The sequence below is a fragment of the Xiphophorus hellerii genome, chromosome 5 (assembly GCF_003331165.1).
Source record: "Xiphophorus hellerii strain 12219 chromosome 5, Xiphophorus_hellerii-4.1, whole genome shotgun sequence".
Taxonomy (NCBI): domain Eukaryota; kingdom Metazoa; phylum Chordata; class Actinopteri; order Cyprinodontiformes; family Poeciliidae; genus Xiphophorus; species Xiphophorus hellerii.
Genome location: NC_045676.1, coordinates 15,360,070 through 15,372,774, shown reverse-complemented (window position 1 = coordinate 15,372,774; position 12,705 = coordinate 15,360,070).

Sequence of the window (12,705 nt, the reverse complement as noted above, 5' to 3'; positions counted from 1 at the left end):
GAGGAAAGTGATCACGGCAGCATCTTCTCCGACCCAAAGCAACCACCGACAGAGCATAAGACACTCCGAACAGGACAGCACCGGGGTAAGAAGAAAGAAATGGAAACCTTTGACATCGAGAGATCTTCTGAAAGACTGGCGAGAGACGTGACCTGGGGTCCAGTACAGGCTAAGGACGGACGGAGTACGTATGTACCCGAGGTCGGCCAAACCGAGTACCAGATCCCGGCAGGATGGGCCAGCAGATTGGGAGACCGGGTGCAGCTCGAGGTGGAAGCGACAATCGGAGAATGGGCTAACATCCTGATGACACCATCCTGCTCCACTCTGACGGCACACTATTCCCTGACTACCAACTTCAGGAACGCATACATTGGAATTATGTATGATGTGATGCTGCGACGACTGAAGAAAGCCGCTTACAAGTACTCCAGGGAAACTCAACAGCAGCTGGACGAAGTGTCGGCTGATGAAGAGGAACCTCAGGCGACGTCTTCGGAGCCAGGACCGCAGATCCCGGCGAGACAACCAGAGGTGTCAGCTCAGCCACCTGCCACTAATACAGGACAGGACGCTTACGCCGAGCTGAAGAATCTAAGGCTGGTGATTAGGAGTAAAAACGCAGACGAAAACAATGAAGAATACTTGAAAGATGTTTGGCCAACCGTGCTGTCCACCACCAACCATGAAGGAGCCAAAAAGTTGTGGCTGACCAGCGTGACCACGGACCCGATGGTTGGAACGGATTCAGCACAGAGCAACTACGAAAGGCTGGTGTTGGAGGACATGGATGATGAAGAGTCCCAGGTGAAGAGGGCCAGAGGACGGCTGGACAGAGGAAGCCGGTTGGAACCGCTTTGGCACACACTTAAGCAGACCGTTTCTCCTGCGAGATATGTGAAAGTGCTGCGTGAGGTGACAAAAGGACGCAGGGGAGAGATCGTGTTCGTGAAGTTGCCAGTGAGAAGCACAACGATCGCTCAGATGGATGTAGCAGTGCAGGGATTCGACCTGGAACAGCAGTACTACGAAGACAAAAGGAAGAAGGAGGCTAGCCAACCGGCAAAGCCACCTGGAAGGGTTAACATCAGACAACCACCTAACTTCCAGAGCAGACCGTTCCAGCAAGGAGCACCGCCATCCAACTTCCAGAGCAGACCGTTTCAACAAGGAGCACCGCCATCCAACTTCCGGAACCGGCCGTTCCAGCAGAAACCACCGGGACCACAAGGGAAACCGACCAACCCTCCGGCTTCATCAAACCAGCCAGGAAAAGGTCAGTTCCTGACAGATGAGGAGTATAGGAAATTGAGCCCAGAAGAGAGGACGGCCCTCCGTGAGTCCCGTAAAGCCGGGGCCGGAGGGTCATCAAAGTAATGGCGTCCAGGTCGCGGGTCATTCTAGAAAATGCCTACTGGGAGGGGGACGAAATCTACGCTAGAGTGGAGGGAGTACCCTACCTGGTAGACACAGGAGCGGAGGTGTCTATGACCCGCAAAGACCTAAAAACAGCAGGACACCTGAAGGTTCAGTTTGCTAATGGAAAAATAGAAGAAATGCCGTATGGGACCTGGAAAGGAGTAGTGTGGGTGAAAGGTCCCTACAATCTCCTCACAGTAAAAGACTTAGACGAACTCAGCAAAAAGAAAGGCACACATCGCAGACTGGAGCGAAGGCTGACAAGCTTGAAAGCAAGATTGGTAAAAGTCGGCCCGACCCAAACAGGATCAGAAAAGCAAGACTGGTACAAACCAGTTGATATACCAGCGGTGACAGAACAGAAACTGGAAGAGAGCGACTTCTCCCCGGCTGGGAAAGAGAAGCTGCGTGAGATCATCGTTGCGGCGCAAGTGGCACGGTTCAAGAACGATTGTGGGGATTTGGGCCCAAAGTTTGTTCATCACATCGAAGGTGGGGTCCATCCACCTGTTCGACAGTACCCGTTGAACCCAGGAGCAGTCGAGGAGATGGACAAGATCGTGAAAGAACTGGGTGCCCTAGAGATCATCAGAGAGGAACTCAACCCGATCACCAACAGCCCCATCCAGGCGGTGAAGAAACCTGAATCGGCTGGAGGGGGTTGGAGACCAGTCATCAACTTCAAAGCCCTGAATCGGAGAACAATAGCGAACCGAGCCAGTTTAATCAATCCACAGGGGGCGCTAAAAACCCTTCGGGTAAAGAAGTTCAAGTCATGCATCGACCTAGCCAATGGATTTTTCTCTCTACGCCTCGCCAGACAGTCGCAAGGTAAAACTGCGTTCACCCACAAAGGCAAAAGCTATGTGTGGCAAAGGCTACCCCAGGGGTACAAGAACTCCCCAAACGTATTCCAGTCAGCAGTAATGGAAGTGTTGGGGGACGTAGGTGCAACCGTGTACATTGATGATGTTTTTATCGCTGATGACACAGAAGAAGAACACCTAGAGAGACTACAAAAAGTGGTTGAAAACCTCACCAAGGCAGGCCTGAAACTAAACCTCAAGAAATGTCAATTTGGACAGTTCCAAGTGAACTATCTGGGTTTCGAAGTCACGTCGGACTTAGGACTCTCGGATGGGTACAGAGAAAAGCTGACGAACATTCAACCACCTCAGTCAGAAAATGACTTGCAGAAAATATTGGGATTGTGCAACTATGTCAGAGACCATGTACCCAATTATCAGAAGTATGCTAAACCTTTGTACCACTGCCTGAGAAAGAGTGAGGACGACGAGAAGGACGGAAAAAGACCCTGGGTTTGGACAGCAGCGAATCAACAGAACCTAGAGGAACTGAGGAGGGCCATTCAAGCAGCCGTGAGATTGGAGCCAAGGAGTTTGTCAGAAAAACTAGTGGCAGAAATCAGCTGCGAGAATGACGACGCCATGATCAAAGTGAGTAACGAAAATGGAGGCTTGGTTACCCTGTGGAGCTACACCCTGACTTCTGTTGAAAAGAAATACCCGCAGGAGGAGAAAGAGCTAGCAGTGTTAGCTCGCTATTGGGGTGTGCTGAAAGACTTAGCTCAAGGACAACCAGTTAAAGTCATCACACAAAGCCAAGTTCACAAGTACCTAAGAAAAGGGACTGTGGAAAGTACTAAAGCAACCAATACTCGGTGGGGAAGATGGGAGGACATCTTGCTGGACCCGGAGCTTGAAATTGGGCCAGCACAACCCACCAGTAAGAAAAAACCACAAGAAACACCTGAGAAGCCAGGACAACCGGAATGGACAATCTACACCGATGGATCCAGAAAGGGGTCCGACCAGTCGGCTTACTGGGGGTTTATTCTGAAGCAAGACGGCAAAGAGAGATGCCGTCAGAAGGGAAAGGCTCCCGGTAGTGCTCAAGCCGGAGAAGTGACGGCAGTACTGGAAGGATTGCTGGAGCTGGTGAAAAGGAAAATCAAAAGTGCCAGGTTAGTAACCGACAGTTACTACTGTGCTCAGGCCCTTAGAGAGGACTTGGCCATTTGGGAAGAGAATGGTTTCGAGACAGCAAAGGGCAAGCCAGTGGCACACAAAGACTTGTGGAAAAAGATTGCTGAGCTAAAACTGCAGTTGGAAATAGATGTTGAGCATCAAAGAGCACACACGCATGAGGGAGCTCATTGGCGTGGGAATGATGAAGTGGACTGTTATGTCCAACAAAGAAAGATCGTCTTTGTCGGTACCGAGAAGTGGGACAGTACTCCCAGAGGACGGGAGGTCCCAGAAGAATACGTGGTCGAGGTCGTACGGAGCGTGCATGAGGCCCTTGGACATGCAGGCGTACGACCTACCCGTAAGGAGCTGGAGGAGCAAGATCTTTGGATCCCAGTGAAACAAGTCCAACGCGTGCTAAGGGACTGTGAAGTGTGTGGTCAATACAACGCAGGTCGCCGAGGGCAGCGGATGGATGGGTTGTCCATCAAAAGCACGGTCCCCTGGGGCTCAGTCTGCATGGATGTTGCAGGTCCCATGGGGATAACAGGAAGGAGAGGTGAGAAGTACCTCTTAGTGCTGGTGGATTCTATGTCGGGGTTTGTAACTACAAAAGCAGCCAGGAAAGCAAACGGCAATAGCGTTGTCGGCATGCTGGAACAAGTATGCAGTGCCCTGGGAATCCCGAAAGAGCTGCGCACGGACAATGGGACTCATTTCCGTAATTCACAGGTTGACCAGTGGTGTCAGAAGTATGGAGTGATGCGAGTTTACTCGCCACCCTACACCCCACAAGCCAACGGAGTGGTGGAACGAGCCATTGGGTTAGTAAAAAGCTGGATAGCTAAAAATGCTAACACCAACAGTTGGAGCACCCAAGCGGTGGAAATAGGGCAGGCCCTGAACGACAGAAGCAGAGCCGAAAGACCCGCCCCTGCGATGGAACTCAACCAACGGCCGTTCACCACGAAGGAAGTGGGGCGGGGCTCCAGCGACAAAAAGGAGAAGCTGACGCCCAGAGTGCCATTCCGAGAGGGACAGCGCGTGTGGGTCAAAGCAAGAGAGCAACCTGTACATGCAGCAGTAAAACCCAAGTTCGAGACAACGGACATCGTCAAGCAAGTACTGGATAGGAACACAGTATTGCTGGAAAGGAAAGGGATCCAAGGAGTTGAGCAGCTCAAGCCGGTTCCTGACTAAAGCGAAACAGAAGCCGGTGAGATGGCCAGTGAATCATGTACCATTCCACCCTATCTCGGACTGGCCACCGTGAAAGGGGTGGTTGTAATTAGGAGAACAACTTCAGGGATCTGGGCAGGACGAGCCCTGAAGAAATTGGATTGGGCTAAAAATGGAGTCCTGTCAGAGGAGAGAGAACTGCTGGAATGGAAGAAAGCTAAAAGTGGCTGTCCGGTTTGTTTAACAGACCACCATCTCCCCATTATCTGGGAAGGACCGGGCCGTGAGAAGCCAAGGCACCAGGGGGCTACAGCAGAGATGCTGCAACACCTTCGTGTCTCCCCGGTCACGGTATTGAACAATACAATCTGTGGGAACTGCCGAGTGGGTTACCTGCCCCGGCTTAAGTTGGAAACCCAATGGGGGTGGCTCAAGGAAAAACCAAGAACTTGTTATTGCACGTGGGACGGAGATGAGCTACACCACTGTCCTGTGTGCAAGGAACAGCTGAGGAGCGGAGAGGTAACACTGACAGGCGAAGCTGAAGGGTGGCAAGTGACAAGGTTTTACAGCTCGCTGCGATATTACAGAACCTATGGGCAAGTGCAGTCGAACTATGGGAGCCCCATACCGATAATATTACCAGGACCTTCCGCCCCTCCGAACACTCCAGAAGAACTGGACCCATGGGTGTGGAATAGGGAAGAAGGGCCCCATGATGTCCTGTGGGATTCTGTTCAAGCCGCCTGGCCGTATGACGCTGCTAGAGCTTCCCTGTCATTTCCACCATTGAATGCCAACCACTCTCCTGTGGTCTTCCGGGTACATCGGCCTCATGCATACCAACCATCAGCCGAGGAGCTAAGTGCACTCCCAGATGACGCCCGAGAGCAAGCCATTAACGGTGGGTGGACAGGCCCCTGGGAACTGACTACTTGGGCACATCTGATTTTGGAGGTCATCAATGACTGCACAATACCTATAGTAGATCTGCCGGATGCACCACGGGAAGATGGGGTGCGCAGCTCAGATATGTATTACTACACCACTGAAGTGGACGGGTGGGGCAGCAACGCGATGAGACCAAAAGAGAAGTCTTGCCTGTACTGGGTGACAGCGGAATCCCAGTTTAGGGATGGAGTTTTGCAACACCCGGGAGGCGTGGCTCACAGGGCGGGTACGCCCTCTGATCCTAGCACCTCCTGTCACGTCCAGCTGTCAGTACGCATGATCACCGTCCCCTATAAAGGAATCTACTCAGTCGGAGCAGCCATCAAAGTGGTACCAGACGAGCAGCCCTACGCCACCGTGTCCAGTACGGAGCCGGAGCCTCCCAAGAAGAAATCCAAAACTCATGCCTGGCAGAAGCTCGCCTCAGCATTTCCATGGAGGAAGACAAACCACGACTAACGGACAAACCGGACGGAGGAAAACGAGTCGTCAAGGCTAGAGGTCAGCAAGAGCCCAAAAAACGCAGCGGAAAACTGTTTTTCATGACTAAATTGTTCAAGGTGGGAACAGGAGTCTTATCGGGACTGTCCGACAAAGGCCCTTTTCTGAAACTACCTACTACTTCCATCCTACTAGATAAGCCAAGAGAAGATTTCACGGTCCCCTATCCGCTTACCGAGGCCTACTTTCTCCAATACTTCATATACCTCCGACCCACTGATTTTCAAAACACAAAGGAGGTGAGGGAAAGTGAAGAGTCCACATCACCCCCTGTACATAAGCCATTTTTGTTCGTTCCCTCATTGCCGGCCACGTGGCAAGGACGAGGATCCCTTAACACGGTTAATTATGCATCGATTTCACCGATGTGTCCGAGACCCCTGCCATGGACTTTTAATACAGTGTACCTGAGAATACGGGGAATCGAAGTGCGGATCAGATGGGGTCCCCATTACCTTGAACCATTGCAAGGACTGTATTGTGAAATTTCGATTAACGGTATGATCATCTGGACTACCTCACCAGGTATGGCGAAAGCTATAGTAAAGAAAGAAATGCACCCAGAAGGTTATGTATTTAACAATACCAGACTTCCATTGTTGTTGCAAATAGATAGGGTTTACCCCAATCCACCACACCAGAGGATTTTTACTCCGTCAACCTGGGGGTACCGCACCAGACTGACTTTGGATGGGCATTCATTGTACACCTACATCACAGTACCCGCCCCGATTGGGTACAACCACGACCTCTGGAACGATCCAGCATTGAAAAACGGCACCGCCCAAGGCCCGTTTCCTCGGCCAGACTATTGGAGAGTCTTCCTCTGGAAGTGGGTGTGGAGGGGGTTGGAGCCTGATTTACCCTACCCCTCTCCAATATATAAGACATTGCTGCAGGGACGAGCCACCAGACGGGTTGCGAAGAACCCTACCACACAAAGCCACCTCAAGGTTTTGAAAAGAATTTGTGCAACACCTGATGCAGCTGATCCCAGAGAATCACTGATCTGGCCCTTGTACTAACCAGGATGGAAGAAATCCACCTGCGGCGCAAGCCTACAGACCCGAGTTTGCTGGATGACACCTCGGATTCGGACAGCTCTACTGACACTGACGACGACTCGGAAACCTCTAACGAACCCTTGCTACGGAAAACGACTACGATAACCGGAAAATCCCTATGCCTGAAAGGGCTGCTAACGCTTCTTGCCTTGCTGTTTGCTGCTGCTGTTCTTGCTACTATCTTCTACTTCATCGGAGTTGGACCGTGGTATCTTACGCATACAAGAGTCACCTATGGACATTCCAAGTACGCTAACTTCAACTGTTGGAATACAAGCACCACGGCTATTTTTGTGCCATGGGACAACGAAACTTCTGTCCAGAATCGAACCGACCTATTCAGCAAGGACAACGGGAAAAAGTACGTGGAACGCCGAGCTTTCGGATTGAACGACTCCACTCTGGACGACCTTCTGAATCGCACCTGGGAGATCTACAACTATGACCTCCTCGACACCGGAGTGCTCTGCTGGATACGGGTTCTGCAAAACAAAGAACGCCGGACCGTCAGATGCAACTGGATTCACCCGGACCGAGGTATGCCAGAATGGCATTGCAACATGGCTTGTCGATCGCTGCTATTGTTGCCAAATCAAGGGTACTGGGATACCGAAGTAGTATACCCAGCCCCACACAGGTCCTCAGGCTGTCGAGCCTGGCTCGCACGAGGAGAGTTTTGGGGAGACTATCACCTCAACTGTAGAGAGGATGACACCATCCCAACAGCACCAACGGGGAACTGGACCTTCCGGAATGCCTCCCGAGGTAATCTTCCAGTCAATGCAACGATTTCGCCTACATCAGCCAATTTAACTAACGTGACGGCTTTCCTGATCAAACAAGGACCTAGACGGTTTATGTATCAGGCAGAGCAACAGCACTGTTACAAACACCACTTTCTTTGGTTAAATCCTTGCCTCTGGAACAAGTTTGTGAAATGTGCAGGACAAAATTATATAGTATCAGCCATAGAAGAGTACTGGGCTGATTTTTGGCACTCTACACGTCCACACCGTACAGAAATTGAACCCTGGCTGAACAACACGTTCCCGTGGACGTACATAGCCAAAGACCAAACGTTCTTTATGGGAGACTTCCCAGAGGGGACCGTTCGTTCTCACACCGGATTAACGGATCTCTACATTGCCAACTTGCGTACGCAACGCCTTCCAACTCCTGATGACCTTCTGGGCGCTCCTAAAACGGACTTTGCAAAAATTGACAAATGTGTCGCCAAAAGAATTTTTGAGAGCCTAAATGACACCTGCTGGAAGAAAACCCTCTCATCGCCACGGTGCGACCTCTGGCAGGTCGGCAACGCTTTGCACTCTACCTGGAGGTATAACTGCCCTGATCCTGATAAGGCTCCTACGGCTAAATGGGCCCTACGAGCCTGGTACGAGGATTACTATCGAAAATGGGACTACGAGTGGTGGGGACTCCAACAACATGAGTTTGAAGCCTGGGTAACACCATGCCTTACAGAATCAACAAACTATTGGGTACAGTACCAGTACATCGCTACGGTCTACTCTAAGGAACGCATGATTTGGCCTGGGATTTTTTGGAGACCGGCCAGTTTCGTCAGCCCAAGACCTTGGCGCATGACTTGTAAAAACAACACCAGAAATATCCTTGAATGTGTAATAGGTTTGGCCAGACGACCCTGCGGAAAGCTCCGAGGTTGGGAAAATTACTGCAACGACCATTATGCAGACGAATATGACACACACTCTTCTGAGGTTACTTGGCGAAAGTTCAATGGAACATGGCGAAGGGCGATAGTGAGCGGACGGACCTGCACCGATGCAATTCTAGGATATCATCTCCAGAAGCGCAAGAGTATACTTGGTCTTCCTGTTCCGTTCATCCCAGACTCCCTTATAGCCATCGCAGAAGGACATGCTTTCCGGAAAAGTCTGTGTGATGGCGACATAGACTCAGGGTTTGACTGGGTAGGACCTAACCTTTTGTATTCCAATCTCACCTGCTCAACCACTACAGAGAATTGGCAAAAATGTGGAGAAGGCGCTGATCAACATGACTGTTACTGGTACGAGACTATGGGGGCAACATTGGTGGCCGCTATTTCTGAGGTTGCGGAAGAAGTTGCTCATGTGGTGGAAGAAGGCCTCAACATTGTTGAACAATGGTTGATGAGTGCTTTGAGTCTGCTGTGGCCATACCTCTTGGGCCTCCTGGGCGTCGCTGTCGCGTTGATCATCGGTAAAATCGTCCTGGAGGCGTGGCTAAAAGCACTGTGTCGTTGTAAAAAGAGGAACTACCAGCCCCTCCCCCCGAAGGAGGAGCCTACTTCTGCATAAGAGAGAGCTGCCGTGTGTCTGCGAGCCATTCAACCTTCACCGCAAGAAGACCTGATCCAGAGCAACCATCATCGGACATCATGGAAACCAACTTTTCCACTAACTCTTCAACCAACTCGTCGGATCCTAACTCACTTTTTGCACCAATTCAAGTGAGTATCCTTGAGCATTTAGGGATCACCCTGGCCTGGGTAGTCTTCTGCCACACCGGTCCTTGGCCTAAGGGACACCCTATGAGGATCTTCGTCGCGCTACAAGGATATGCCAAGCTGATCCTCCGTCCCATCGTACTCCACAAATGGGGGTTGGCTTCATCCCTCTTCGCTTGTTACCTGATGGGCCGTACCCGTGTCAATTGGCGCAGGGGTGTTGTGGTCTGCCTGTGGCTCATCACCGATACCGCAGCCCTGATATTGGAATTGGTCCTTGGGGGCGCACAAGCCACACGAACCGCCCCATTTAAGATCCTCACAGCTATTCTAGAAGGGCTTTTCGCAGTATCCATCCTCATCTACTTAGCGCGCCAGGCCTTGTCTATCAAGGGTCGGGGACGGCGAATCTGGATGCAAAAGTGGATAATTCTGGCTCTTTGGGCAACGGTTTGGGGGATCCTGGTGGTCCTCTACTGGCTCCATGAGACCTCGGACCTGGCCATTGTTGTATGGCTGATGACCTACGCGGCAATATTCCATGATTCAGCTCACGTCTATGATCGAGGTGAACCAGCTCCAGATCATGACATTCCGGCTCCTGTGATTAACTCACCTTGGCTCGCAAAACAAGCCGGCACACGGGCTTAAACCAGCCTATTCTATCAGCTTTCGCTTTTGCATTTTCGTCGTTGTAAGTAAATGTAGTTAATCAATAACCACTGATCATGAAGTTACCTGGGTTGCTGTTTCTCCTCAGGCATCAACCTGCTGTGTGGGGTGTGGAATAGCTGCAGAATCTTATGGATTCATTTGGGTTGCATCGTCTTCCCGTTGGTGTCACAACTGCGTGAGCAGTCATTTCACCGATGTAACGGCAATTCTCTGCGCCACTGGGCGAGAGGATTTGCCCTACATTGCGGCTTCCACATCTAGATCCCTGGAACGGGTGCACAAAATCGTGTGGACCTCTGCGTTTGGCCAAGAAGACGAAGAGCTTACAACATCTCCGCTGTACAAGGGACTACAGCTGCCCATAATTCAGAAGTTATGGGAACACCAGCTTACTCGGCAATGCCTCCCAACTTTACATCTTCTGGATGGACGAGTTGTGGCAGTGGGCAACTACCTGCCGCCTACATGTCCCATGTCTCCGGATATGTTTATTGACGTCGGATGCCAAGCCTGCAGTGCAACTAACGTGAAAAGTACCCAAACTGAGACCCTCAGTTCATCTCACCAAGCCTGCCAGACTGAGGACACCCTTTCCCCATCGTCTCCATCACCAAGTGATATGGATTTCCAGGATCTGCTGGCAGAGTTGGACAGCTACTGCAACAACCCATCAACGACGCCAGACTTCGGGATGGACCTGCCCTCGCCTCTGCAGCCCCCGCAGGAACGAACCACCCTTTCCGTCTCAGACGGATCTACACTTGACAACGGTTTGGGCGCAGAAATCTGGCTTTCTCCGCCGTCCAATCTGACGGAGTATGAGGTTGTGGATTCCTGGACACCTTCATCATCTCCGGTTACCTGCTACGAGCGGGACATCCTGACTGCCGACTGTGGTGATGGGCTTGACCTCTTTTGACTTTGGACTGTGTGGTTTCTGCGAAGCACCGTCCGATCTCAAGGAGGGGGTGTCAAGAAAACTGGCATAGGGTGTGAGATCTTTCCGGGTGCATGCAGAAAAGGTGCATAGAGGCCTGAGAGAGAATAAGTAATCTTGTAGTTGATTCAAAGTTAATTAAGTTGAATATGAATGAATATAATTAGTAAACTGACTACCAATAATCACATAATAACCTTCTGAAATGTACTTTTTCTGAAATATGATCTGTAATGATTTCTTTAATGATTTAACTTGATTTCTGTAATGATTTAACTATGAAACGATTATGGTCGATGAATTATAATAAGTGAGAGATGTGATTAATTATTAACTAAGGATCAAACTTGTGATAATTTAAAGTCAATGTTCAAATGGGTTTAATACAGGTTAAATGGGTTTAATGATTGTAACAGATGGAAAAGTGAGTTAGAGAAAGAAGAGGAATGTATGGGTGAGGTCCTGAAACAGGAAATGTCGCAAGTAGTTCTGCACAGATGGCCAGGGCGCACAGGATGGTTGGTGTGTTGAGTTTGGCTGAAGCAACGGAGAAAGGAGAAGCACGGGACTTTCCACTATGGTCAGCGAAAACAGGTTGAGAAATGTGGGGGCTTTTTCATGAGAGACAGCAGATGTGAGGAAAGTCACGTAGCCCAAATCCTCCCATACACACACAGGGTGGAGAAATGTATAAAAAGAGCCCGAAAAGAGGAACCAGCTGTTCCCAGTCCGGCGGCGCAGAAGGAGAAACAACTTGCAGAAGCAGATTAAACTACGGACCGCACTGCAGAACCACGGGGAAGCTCGGACTTCACACCGCCAAGAAAGGACTGGGTCCCATCGCCCCACCTCTGGTTCTTTATTCGACTGTTGGTCTCGTCTCAACCCAGCCATCTCAGACTCCGCAACAAGACTTGGAGGAAGGACAAAGGTCCCTCAGGGATGAGGAATTGGGTTTCACAAAAAGGATTCGGACCCGTTCTGCTTTGTCTCCTTTCTACGAAGGGTTTTTCCACACAAGGCAAAGACCTCAACCAAGGCTGCCAGAAATTCCTGTTGCCAAAAGATCCACCATCGCCTGGGTATGAATTGAATCTGCTCATTGAAGTTCCATTTCAGAACGTGCGACTTAACTGCTAGGGAAAGGAATCAGGGTAGTATGATTGTACATGTAAATTTTATTACACTGTTTTTGAACTATATACGATTGATTATTGATTTGTATGTCGCATATCCCGGCTTAAGCTTGCTTAATAAATTTATACTATAAAATTCTAATGAGGTTGGTGGACATTGGAATTAATAGAGTCATTTAATCTTTGTCCAGTTCTTTTAATTAAGGTAAAACTAATGTACATGATTCCAGTAAATAGGAGGCTTCATAATTTCCTTTGGTGAGAGTAAATAATGACCCTGGGACTTACATCTAAGTCACTAAACATAATCTAGCCGGTTCCAAGTGCAAGTTACGATTTAGAAAGTGGGCTACCGTTAACAGAAGTGGTTATTGGAATTATG